The following is a 13,097-nucleotide window of genomic DNA, read 5'->3' as shown; positions in this document are numbered from 1 at the left end:
GTATTCCACCAAAAGGCCAAATTAATACCAAAGAATAGACCCGATGACCTTCCTAGCTCCTTCGAGGTCAACTTAAAAGAAAGGAAGTCTAAAATAATCTACAAGAGGAATCTACTTTAAAGAGAGCTTAAATCACTTAAAAAAAGTGATTTTATCTATCGAATTTGGAAAAAAAATAATACAATTTATAGATAATAGATTAAATCTCTTGTATAGGGTTGGAAAAAAGACTCTGTACCCGCGATATCCGCGGATGGATGAAATCCGTTTTGGGTATTTGGTATCTACAGGTATCTCTTATTAGAGTGTTACTTCCTCCACTATCATGACATACTTCCAACATTTCCTTAAATTTTTTTTATTTTCAAAACTATTCTAAGGTTAAAGGTTAAAACTTTTTACTTTTACTATTAATTTTTAATTTATTTCTTAAATCTTAATTTTACATCATTCATACGTAGCAGCTGTATCTTTATATTATGTCAATTCAATCTTTTTTTACCTAATTGTACCTAATTTGACAGATTCGTTAGTTACCATGTTATCAGTTAAGTATATAAAAAAAATATTATAGTATATTTTTTTATATTACTGGATATCCACATATATATTTTATATTTTTTAATTTAAAAAAAATAAAATAAAAGCTTAGAATAGATTAAAAAAACTTAAGTACGGTGAAAAATTAGTACAAATAAATTTAACTTTTTTAGAAATTAAATTTAAATGAATTGCAACAAAATATAAACTCTAAAAATTTAATTTCTTACAAAATAAATTCAATTTTATAGGTCTAAATAAAAAAAATAGAAATATGTAACACAAATTTGAAATTATTCTTTAATGATTAATAGGTTTTCATTATTAATTTTATTTTCATCATTCAAATTTAAAATATTAATTAACTAAAATTCAATAATAATTATTAGGTATAATCGAATACATGATAGTTTTATGTACTTCATTAACAAAAGATAATTAAATATCTATATTTATGTGGATACAACTAGGTAGAAGAATATTGAGTTGACATGGAGGTGGAGTGCATGTGCTCCGTTCAGGGAATATGAATAAGGTAAAATTAGAGTTTGGAAAATAAATTAAAAATTCAAGATAGAAGTAAAAAAAGTTTTAACATTTAACTTAAGGATAATTTTAAAAATAAAAGAATTTGAGTAAGTAAAGAAAGTATGTCATAGTGGTAGAAGGAGTAAAGCTTCTCTTATCTTATTATCTTTGTCCTGTCATTCTTACTCTTGGGTGTTGCTCCCTCCACCACCACACCATGCTTCCTCCACCTCTCGAAATTGTTTTAATTTCAATTTTATCCTCAGGTTGAAACCACCTTACTTTTACCATTTAAATTTTTTTAATTAATTTAAAAATTCTATTTCTATTCATTTATTTTTACTGGGCTACACCTCCACCCATCTATCACGGATTCTACTCTCTTTCCCCATTTCCGTTTCACTTCCTCTCCTTCCCCTATTTTCGTTTCTCACTCATTTCCGTTTATTCGTTATATCCATTTGAAAGAACAAATGCATTATGCGAGAATAAGTTAAAAGCATACTGCATTGCCGTTGTCGGTGTCACTGGCGCCGTCGGCTAGGAGTTCCTCTCTGTCCTCTCTGACCACGACTTCCCCTACTGCTCCATCAAAATGCTGGCCTCACAGCGCTCCGTCGGCCGCCGCATCACCTTTGAGGACAGGGACTACGTCGTGGAGCAGCGTACGATGGATAGTTTTAACGGCGTTGACATCGCGCTCTTCAGCGCCGGCAGGTCCATCAGCAAGAAGTTCGGCCCCGTCGCGGTGGATCGGGGGACAATGGTGGTGGACAATAGCTCCGCCTTTCGGATGGACGAGAAGGTGCCACTGGTTATTCCTGAAGTGAACCCCGAAGCGATGCAACACATCAAGGCTGGAACGGGAAAAGGCACGCTCATTGCGAACCCTAATTGCTCCACCATTATTTGCTTGATGGGCGCTACCCTTCTTCATCGACGAGCTAAGGTCAAATTTTGCCTTTTCAATCTACTCTTATATTGTAAATCAGAATATTCTTCAATTTCAATAATGTTTTAAAATGATATTGTTGGTTGTCAAAAGTGATCTTTTGATTAAAAATGTTAAGTGTTAGAAATTAAGAAAGAATACTAGTTTATATATAATGCAGATGTATATGTTTTTTGTAATCATGTGCTTTGTCTTGTCATGCTTGAATACTGTAGGTGTCATGAATGGTTGTCAGTACCTACCAGGCTGCCAGTGGTGCTGGTGCTGCTGCAATGGAAGAGCTCGAGCTGCAAACTCGTGAGGTTTGGATTAAGCTTTGTCTATGTAGTTTGTTAGCTTGGTTTGAGTTGTACCTACCATTGAGATTGTGTGAAGAAGAAAGTGGTTTTATTCTTGGTATTTAATCGTGATTTTCTTTTGGACTTTTTTACTGAAAGGTGTTGAAAGGAAAACCACCCACATGTAAAATATTTAATCGACAAGTTAGCACAATTCTAATATGTCTATCTTGTGATTGATGCTTCCAGAATTACTTCCTGATGGAGTTGTTGTTTTACAGTATGCTTTTAACTTATTCTCGCATAATGCATCTGTTCTTTCAAATGGATATAACGAAGAAATAGAAATGACTGAGAAACAAAAATAGGGAAGAAGAGGAAGTGAAACGAAAATGAAGAAAGAGAGTATAATCTATGAGAGATGAGGGGATGTAACTATCCAGTTAAAATAAATGAATAGAAATAGAATTTTTAAATTAATTAAAAAAGTTTAAATAGTAAAAGTAAAATGGTTTTAACTTGAGAATAAAATTAAAATTAAAACAATTTGGGAAGGTGAAGGGGAGGTGAAGGAAGCATGGTGTGTGGTGGTGAAGGGATCAACACCCATTATTCTTTTATGTTAGTGAAAAAAATTTATCTAGGAATTTAAAAATACTTAATTATTTAAAACAATTAATTATCTGTGCACTGTTGACCCAGTTTTCGTTGTCTCTCACTGCATCACTATTGAAAGTCTGCCTCACTCGAAAACGTTTATTCCTTCCTTATTCTTCGCTCACTCCCTAAAAAATTTTCTCCCTCACAGAGAATAAGTTTCGTTCTCTCGGTCTCGCTCATTCAATCTCACTCACAAAGAAGGTTCTTCTCGCGTTCATCCCCATTGGCCCTCCATTGAAACCCTAGTCTCCACCGCAAACACTTCCTCCGCATTGACCCTTCCCTGGAACCCTGGTCTCCACCGCGCGCTCCTCCTCCGTATTGGTCCTCCCTTGAAACTGTAGCCTCCACCGCGCCTTCCTCCTTCGCACTGGCATTCCTCTAGAACCATAGCCTCCATCACGCGCGCCTCCTCCGCATTGGCCCTCCTGTAGAACCCTAGCCTCCACCTCGTGCGCCTCCTTTCTTTGGCCCTCCCTTGGAATCACCTCCACTTGCTGCAGCAGAGAGCGGCTCCGATATTGTGATTATGGCCTGCACCGATGATCGACAATTCGTGTCCTTCGAGGAAGCGCTCATCAGGTGCAGCGCATTTGCTAATGTTGGGGCCGATTTTCTTTTCATAGAAGCACTTGCTTCCATTGAAGAAATGGAGCTCTTTGTCAAGTTTCTTTCCATGTTCCTAAACTGGTATCTTCATCTTTCTCCTCATAATGCATGCCTTATTGTTCCCACACCGCCTCCCAAAATGCTCCATTAAACTCCAAATTCTATATTTAATTACTTAATTATTTACTCAAAGCTCTGTTCTATTCTTAATCTTTGATTTATTGGATCTCGTTAAAAAAAAAAAAACTAAAACATCAATGGCAGATGTAGTACAAGAAAGGTGATTTAGTTTGGGAAAATCTCTCAAATATGCTTCAAAATTGATATGTATATTCTTGGTATGTATATTCAACATGTCATTTCAGAAGTTTTTATGTGATGATTACTCCTTTCTTTGGATTTATGTGATAATCACCATCATATAAGAGACCCATCAGAAGGCTTATTTCAGTAAGCCTTACAATGATCTTGCAATAAACTTATTTCAGTGTTTAATGAGTTTTTAATTAAACTGTCTACATAAAAGCATTAAAACAGGGAGGAGGTTATTCATATACTTGGGTAGTGATAGGATTTCTTAGTCTGTTTTCATAACAGCATCACCAACTGTTTGATGAAATGTTGCATTCCATTGAACTCAAATTGCACCACTATTTCAACTGTGTCTATAGAATGCATGGGACTGACTGTCTGGCCAACTTAGACTGTCTGACTTGTCTATTTCAACTGTGTCTATAGTAAGTTAACTTATTATGATCGAGAATCAGAAATTAGTATTAGGCAGCAACTGTCTGGCCAACTCTTACTGCTGTACAGTTTGAACTTGCATTATTGGGATCTTTCCTCTTTTCATATTCTATAACTACAATTAACTTAATTATATAATTATTCATTTCCTTCTATCTTTTTCTTGTTTGTTTATTTAAACAAAAGGTGTTTGAGGTTTTTATTTGGCATTCAACTCATTTTGTTACCTCTACGTGTCATTTTAAGTAGTTGTACAGTAAAAGAGTCTAAATCAAACCATTGGTATATGAGGGAGGAGATGGAGAAGTTACTTATGCAAATGGAAGATGATCCCTTGGAAACTGTGGACTGGTATACATACTGTAATGCAGCAAATGCTTATAGGAAAGTACATAAAATTGAGTAGGTCACGGCCAAGTTAAAGAAATCAGAGCATTTAGCCAAAGGCAAGACTAGGAGACTTGCTTATGAATCTATTCAAACTATGTATGCACTTATTGGGAACAATGATGAGGTTTATAGGCTTTGAAATGTTTTCAAAAGTCTTAAAAATTCCTGCAACTCAAGTTACATATGTATGTTGAGCTCTTTAGAAAAGCTGGATGACATTGAGGGGGCAGAGCAGATTTTGGAAGAATGGGAATCTCAATGATGAGTGCTTATTCTAAATGGGGTCAATTTGATAAGGCTGAGGCCTATATCAAAGGCTTTTGGATGGTGGCAAGCCATTAGATGGAAGATCGTGGGACCGAGTGGCATGTGGCTATCATGCAGATAATGATACGGAGAAAGCAATTCAGGCAATGAAGAAAGTTGTCTCGAAAAATCTAGCAGGAAGGAAACCAGTTCCTGTCACTCTAGTTGCTTGTGTTAAATACCTAAAAGAGATGGGAGACTTGGATTTAGATCTTGAGATTCTTAAGTCATGCATAGAGAAATATTGGTGTTATTGCATGTTCGTCTGAAGGTGTTGATGATTGATAAATGGTGTGAACTGGGTAGGAATAGGGCTTGATCATAAGTCTGTAGTATTCTGCAGAATTATTACTTGTCGCCGAGGGCCATTCGTGACTGTTCGGTTTCTGTTATATGTGTTCAGTCTTAACTGAGTTCTTCTTTAGTAGAACTTCAGTTAATGACCGAGCGGTCTTGTATTATCTATAATAGAATATAGCGTTCGGTCTAAGCATAGTGTTACATTTTCACTTAGTAGTCATCCTAGATAAGATATTCAATATAGTTCAAGTTTTCAATATGATAAATATTCTCAGTTTGTAAGAAATGTCCGTTATTTCAGTGATCGGTCTTGGTAGTGCTTGGTATTGTACTGACACTCGGTCTTAGTAGTTCTCGGTCTTGTACTAGCATTCGGTTTCTTAGTATGTTCAGTTAATATGAGTAAGTATTTATTTACAAAACGTTCGGTTATATTATCAAGTGTTTGGTCCGAGCTCAAAAGTGTTTGGCCTAGACCCATAGTATTTTGTCCAACCCATTAGTATTCAGCTTAAGCTTGTAGGTTTCGGTTTAAGTCTTTAGGTTTCATCAATAGTTGTTATGATTTTCAGTTAAGTCTAAAATATACGTATTCTTTAGTATTCGACACATTCTTAGAAGTTCTGTCTAGTAAAATAACGTTCTATAGTAACTGTTGAGTAACCAGTAAACGTCCAAATATTACCACGAGTGTTCGGCTTATGATGAGAGTGTTCGGCTTATAAGGAGTCTTATCTAGAATGGACTGTTCGGTCCTGTTTTGTGTTTAAGTGGAAGATCGCTCGGTCTTACACTAAGTGTCCAGCTGTGTTAGTATAGAAAGTATTCAAAACGTTCAGTCTTGTCTCTGGGGGAATGTTATTGTTCAGTTTTGGTTTCAGATGGGAACTGTTTCTATTTGGTTCGGTTTGATTATATTATGAAATATAAATGGAATGGTATGGAAATGAAAGAGTATTCCGGGGAGGAATATCTCATGAGTGGTTATTGAATGGTAGAGTATGAATGTGGTTATGCTTAGCTGGCAGTTATCTTGATATTCTGTGATTACTCATTCTCAAGTAGAGAGGAGTAAGTCATGTGTGAGAATGGCAGGAGGTCCTAGTCCATAAGGTGAACTTGGACGGAACAGACTAACATCGGGTGGCAGCTGTTGAGGGCATCCTAGCTATTACATCATCCGGGTGGTCATTGCATGTTTTGACGTGTAATTTTGATTGGAAGTGCATGATTGGATATTACATGATTGTATATTGAATTATGTTAGATTTATGTGAAGTATAGGTTTTACTGAATTAATTAAATTACATAAGCTTACCCTATTTTTTGTCTTGTCTGTTTTGTTCGTTCGGTCATTATTTTTGTTGCAATGATCATCCTATGGATGTGAGCAGAAGGAGAAGAGTTGTTAGAAAAGGCCCTAGAAGAAGTGGAAGTGAAAGCTGAACCATAGGACCGTTCGGTCATTAGGATTGGTCTTATTTTGTATAACCGATCGGTATTATCGTAGTTTTGATAACCGTTCGGTCTAGACTGTGTTTTTTAAAATCTTCAATTTTGTAATATTTTTGTAAGGCCGGTCGGTCATAACTGTACTTCTTATTCTCATAACTGAACTGTAATATTGTTATCTGTGAATATTCTAGATATGGTTTTATGCTGTATTTTTAGGATGTTACAAGTAGCGCAGGAAAGAATAACTTCATCAACCAATTTCGAGCCAATTTTAATTTTTATTAATTTTCTATTCGTAAGTCTAAATTAATTTTCCAAATGATATGATATTAAAAGAATATTTTAGTTCTTGCTAGCTTTGTAAATAATACAACTTTTTTTGTTGTTAAAAAGTAAAATGTTTCAAGAAAAAAAAATGCATTTTGATCAAGTTCCTTTGTCATCATATCAATAGCTCAAGTTCCCTTGTGTAAAACAGTGGGTTTGTTGTTTTAAACTTTTATATATATATATATATATATATATATATATATATATATATATATATATATATATATATATATATTAAAAAAAGTATAACTATTTACAAAAATATAATTACTATTATGAAAATTTATATTAAAATTTGAATATTTTGAACATAAAATTTATAAATCATTGCCATCATAATAGATAATAGATATAGATATAGATAGATAAAACGAACGAAAATATAAATTTTCATATTTTACATTGACTTGTGTTAAAAACATAAGCAGAGATTATTGATGTGGAGAACGAAGGCTATATAAAATGCATGTAAAAATAATACATTTAAACATATAAAAAGAAGTTATTTATTTATTGAAACATTCACTTCTGCAAATCGATGAGGTCATCTTAAAATATAGTTTTAAGAGTTAATATGGTGTTTAAATAATAAGATCATCTTATTTTAATATTAAAATAATTAAAAATATAAATATAAATTTTATTAAGAGTTTCTTTACTCAAAACATAAATTATTTTTTAGAACTTATTCTCTTAGTTTTTATTAATTTTTTTCTTCGAGTTCTAATTACTAAGTTATCTTTTTAAAGATTAGAAAATGTTTAGGTAATCACAATAGCAAGATCTTTATCTGATCAGTTCTTTTAAAAAAGTAAATTGATTTCTTGAATGTATAATCTGAAATGTTTCACCAATTCATAATTATATTCAAGATTATTTTTGTGTTTCAGAAGGGATAATCAAGTATATGTAATCATCACACGTGCTTAAAAATTGGAAGGAGTAGAATAAATATCACAACACACTTATTCTTATGTCATTCAAAGCCAATGAGTCCCCTTTGTAGGAACCCACGTACTTGCCCTCAATGTTGTCATCTTTGATGAAGAGAAAGGTGAGGGCATGCACCATCTCCATGTCCCTCAAGAACATCATTCCAACAACAATTTTAGCATTCAAGTTATCATGCAAGAAGTGGTGACGATGGCTTTCAATAGTAGGTGATTCATATAAAAGCTTCTTGTAGTACTCTTACTAAAAGCATGTCACAAGACTCCACATTGTTGCAATTACGGCTCAATTCCACCATGGGCAACATGCATGCATCCTGAGCAGGGAAGAAATGATTGGTTATGCATGTCCATGCATTTGGATCTAAGAATGATCTCTTCTTATCCTTCTAATCACTTCCATCTCATAATTTTGTTTTTTTACAAAATTAGAAAAATTTGTACATATATTATAGGAATAGCCAAATTTTAAAAAATTACGAGAATAGCAAGTCGCGCTAGGGGAGGACCCCAGTAAGTGAAGAAGTTGTACACCTTCCACATGACTTTCATTTGTCCATTGGTCAACACGCATTGAAATTAGAAGTTGGGAGAGGGTGCACGACTTCCATGAAATATAATTGATTACATTTCATGAAAGTCATTAGAGGCACTCGCAATTTTTGATTTCAATAAAAAGTTGTTTAGGTACAAAATGACTTATAATTTCCATAATATAGAATGTAATCGATTACAATGATTATCAATGAAATTTTTTTACAATATAATTTATTATCAGAGTGTTTTGATCCTTATCATGGTGGAACTCATATTGTAAATGACAAAAATCATAATTGATTAATAATGACTTGTGAACCACCCTCGGATGTCATAAATAATCCTCTTAGCCTTTCTAGAGTCTGAGTGAAATTACAACTTGAAATAAAACCAAAATAAAATTCATTCAACTTTGCATCCATTTGGTCTTCCAAAGGTTGATGACTAAGTGGCCAATTAAGTCCTTATTACAACTTGAAATAAAACCAAAATAAAATTCATTAATTGATTAACTCAAAACCTAATTTGGTCAGCCAATTTTACAAAGATTAAGCGATTACTTAAACAAATTGCTTACTTAAGAAAAAAAACAGCAACAAAGTGGTGTTTTGGTTTTCCTCCATTTGGGCCATGAAGTAATTCACCACCTTGGTATTTTTTTTTCCTTGAACCTTTGATGGCCACCTCCAAATGCTCTTGAACGGCCATTCACAGAGTGTAGTGAAACGAAACAGAACGAGTTGAATGATGCAGTGAAAACGAGTTATTGAATGAAGCAAAAGTGGAATTGAAGGTGCAGTGTATGGTGCTAACTAGCCTAGCCAACCAACCTAACCAAGGAAGGAGGCTACAGAAGACTGAGAAGGACTCAAGTAAGGTGACTCTCAAGCAAAAAAAAAAGGTTGGAGTGATCTCAACACCCCCTACTCGTGCATCAGTTCTGGTTGATCATCAACCATGCCTCAAGGATCACAAGCCACGTAGCTGCACGTTTTTAAGGTGTAGTACACTTATACAAAAAGCAAGGAAAGCATGACTATTCTAGAATCTTCTAGCCTCGGTTGCTTCCAAACCCTTCTTGGATTTTCTTGGCCATACTCCTCGTAAGAAGTTTTTTGGTTGGCCTTATTACATTAACCTTGGACTTATATTCAATTAATATGGACAATACTCGTTAAAGAATTCCTTTGCTTTCTTTGCTCAAACTCTTGTCATAAGTGAATCTTTTTCTTTGTTCATGGTCACGTTCCCATCATTCAATCAATAGTGCCCAAAAACATAAAGTAAAGATAATCAATTTTGGAAAATGATAATCTGTTCCAGCACGAAGAGTGAACATGTGAAATTAGTAGCAGCATGATCCCGTTTTGGAATCTCTTTGCCATGAGTAAATATGGGCTTTCTCTTTCTTTTCATTTTAAAATGGTGAAAGGTTGGTTCTGGTTTTGGTTGGTACAGTGGACACACCTAAGCAATGTTTCAACATCCTCTTACATTGGATTCCCATTTTCCACTATTAAAAAAGGGTATAAGTTTGAGAAAGAACAGGCATCAAATAATTCAAAAATATGACAAATTCAGTGCTATGAAATCCTCTCTCTCTCTCTCCAATAATAAGGGAAAAAAATGTACTTCACCAGGAAGCTGCTATTTCACGTGGCATCCATCTGTTCCAATTTCCAAATAATAAAAAGGGCAGTGACATACATGATCACTCTCTGAAATCCAACACTCCACATGCATGCATGTGAATATTGAAAGAGATAAAAGTGAAAAAACAAAAAAGAAAGAATTTTGATCTGAAAGAAGCAGCAGCTGGTGGGCTCATACCATAATTGATTTAGTGCACCACTTTGCTCCCATTTTCTTCTCTTTTCTGACTTTTCTAATACTTTACTCTCTACTCTGTCACAGTTTTTCTTGCTTCTTCTTTCTCTATGGACAAACAAAATCACCTTAAACAATCCCCAGATTCATTTCAGGAATACTCTAGAGCTACGAAATTTTGTTACTTTTGCTTCTCTGCAATTATTCTGTGGAGAGTAGAATTTGTCTTATTTTCATGTTTCCTTCTCCCTGTAACATGGAAAGATTCTCTCTTTTAATCATAAGGAATAATTAGCATTTATAATGCTAAAACCATTAAATTAGCAAAGGGTAATGTTTCAGATTTCCTTATTTATACTTTTCCTATTTCTCTTCCTTTTCTTTTCGTTGTAATGGGATACAAAATAAGAGGGAAGGGGACACAGTTTCTTCAGTGTTTTTTCTCAAGATTCTCATAACCACATGGTTTTCAGGTTTTGGTTGGGATTTTGAAGAAAAAATAATAATAAGTACACCAAGGTTCTGCTGGATTTATGCATCATTTCTGAATCTTTGTGATAGTTAGAAAGTTACCCTTCCAATTCTACATAAATTCAGCTTTAACAATCATGAAACAAACTTAATAAAGCAGCTAAGCTAATTAGTTTTTTTTATTAAATGTACTACCATGACAAGATGCTTTCTGTTATGATATCGTTTATGGTTAATGTAAAAGATGAAACGAGGGTATAAAGTTACCTTAACAATGTAATAGTTAGGAAGTTCTGCTTTAAACTGCCTTAAACTGCCAAACTTCTGGTTCGTGATTAAATCTCAATCATATAGCATATTTGAATCAACGTATAAATAATATTTAAATTTCCCTTTAATGATTAAAACATTTTGGTTTATTTTTTATTTTAAAATTTATATAATTACAATTTATCTGGGTTAAAAAGAAGCGAAGAAAACAAAAAAATGTTTTTTTTATGACGTTTAATGCTTGAAAAATATTATATTTCATTTACTTTTTGTTTGTATGTAAATTATTTAATAAATATTTGAGTGATACGAATGCATGTAAGGTATGGCTTTCTACTTCGAAAACATAAATGAGCACAGTTAAACTTAAATTCGTTTCATCCCATCATCATATGAGTAAATATGCAAACTCTACAAGTTTCAAATGTAAATAAAATATGTCTATAAACATATGAATAATTTTGTTAAGTTTAAATTTTTCTTTCCTCTATTGTTGTTTTTACGAGGATAAACTAGTTTTCATAAACTTTTAAAATTGTGTGATAACAATGTTTTTTGTTTGAACTTGTCAATTTGATTAACTAATATCATCTCATTTATAAGTAATCATATGAAAAATAAGATTAAACAAGTGATTTTTGATGTATATTCTATCATAGGTTGAGTACTTTTTTTGGTAATGATGACCTAGTTGGCCTTCAAAGTTTCAGAAATGCCAAAATCTTGACTAAGAAAAAATCTTGAACAAACTCAAACAGGAAATAAACTTTGACATGTAATGATATACTTCATCAAATACCATGAGTACTTGGATTTGTAATAAACATTTAAAAGTTTATCTTCACATCGATCCAACATGTTGAAAAAACTAAATACCAAAATAATTTTTTATAACACATTTGAAACATTTTAAAAGTATATTTGATTGCTTATGCATGATTGATTGTTCTAGCCTGTCTATTTTTTCATTATCATCCTTTCATATGTAACTTGATTCATTTATTCATTTTAAGATGTGACTTTTATAATGCTTATAAATCAATACTAGTTAGTTGCTTATGTTTTACAATATTTTATATTATCACAGTGAGTGCAGTTCTTTTGCGTTTTTAAATATAAATAATTCCTTAAGGAGTAAATTCAAGCTACAAATACTAGGCTCCAAGTCAAGCCAAACATGTTTAGTGATCAATAAATAAAGATCATACATCCAATAATAAAAAAGTTGATAAGTTGTTAGACAGAATCAATCTTGACAAAGTGATGCACCTATATCCTACACAGAAAATACTAATATTAGGAAAAATAAATTTTGGAATATAGAAAAATGAATTAGTTTGGATAAACACTAGCATATGAAGTAATATAAATATTTTTGTATATGTAATATTTAATATATAGGAGATTCATGTAATCAATTTTTCATCAACTTTTGTCTCACATGCTTTTGTACTAGAATAACATAGGTGTGGGAGATGTATATGTAGAGAGTTTCAAAATAGAGATTCACGAACAAAGGTGTGATTACATTCAAATGATAGTGAGAGATGAGGTAACATAGAATTACATAAAAATTTATCTGCATTAGCACTACTACACTCACATGAGTGTGGGATACACACTTATAGAGAAAAATGCACTAAAGGTTCACTCAAATGTAGTTATGTGTATACAAATTTAATAGTGTTAAATATATAAAATATACTAAAATTAAAAAAAAATGGTTGGATGTTATGCTAATGTAGAAAATTGCATCATAAATTTTGTCATATAGGTATCGTTGAGGTCGCATGAGTGTAGGAGATGCAGTTAAAGAAAATTGCATCATAAATTGTATAGGTAAAGTTGTAAATTCAGTTAAAGAAATAACTTTTTTTTGAGTTATAAAAGAATAACATAATGAAATTTATTTGCGAATGATACTGCAATGTACCGTTTAAGTCCATA

At 32.8% G+C, this 13,097-nt stretch overlaps 2 pseudogenes; both read left to right on the top strand.

The window, feature by feature from the left end:
- Nucleotides 1-253: 253 nt before the first annotated feature.
- Nucleotides 254-2,723, top strand: LOC108324638 (uncharacterized; annotated as a pseudogene).
- Nucleotides 2,724-3,644: 921 nt separating this feature from the next.
- LOC108324317 (pentatricopeptide repeat-containing protein At2g20710, mitochondrial-like) lies at nt 3,645-6,706 on the top strand (annotated as a pseudogene).
- The last annotated feature ends 6,391 nt before the right edge of the window (nt 6,707-13,097 follow it).

Source organism: Vigna angularis, chromosome 3 (assembly GCF_016808095.1).
Source record: "Vigna angularis cultivar LongXiaoDou No.4 chromosome 3, ASM1680809v1, whole genome shotgun sequence".
Lineage (NCBI taxonomy): Eukaryota > Viridiplantae > Streptophyta > Magnoliopsida > Fabales > Fabaceae > Vigna > Vigna angularis.
Note: the sequence above shows the minus strand (reverse complement) of the source record. Positions and strands in the feature narration are given on the sequence as shown.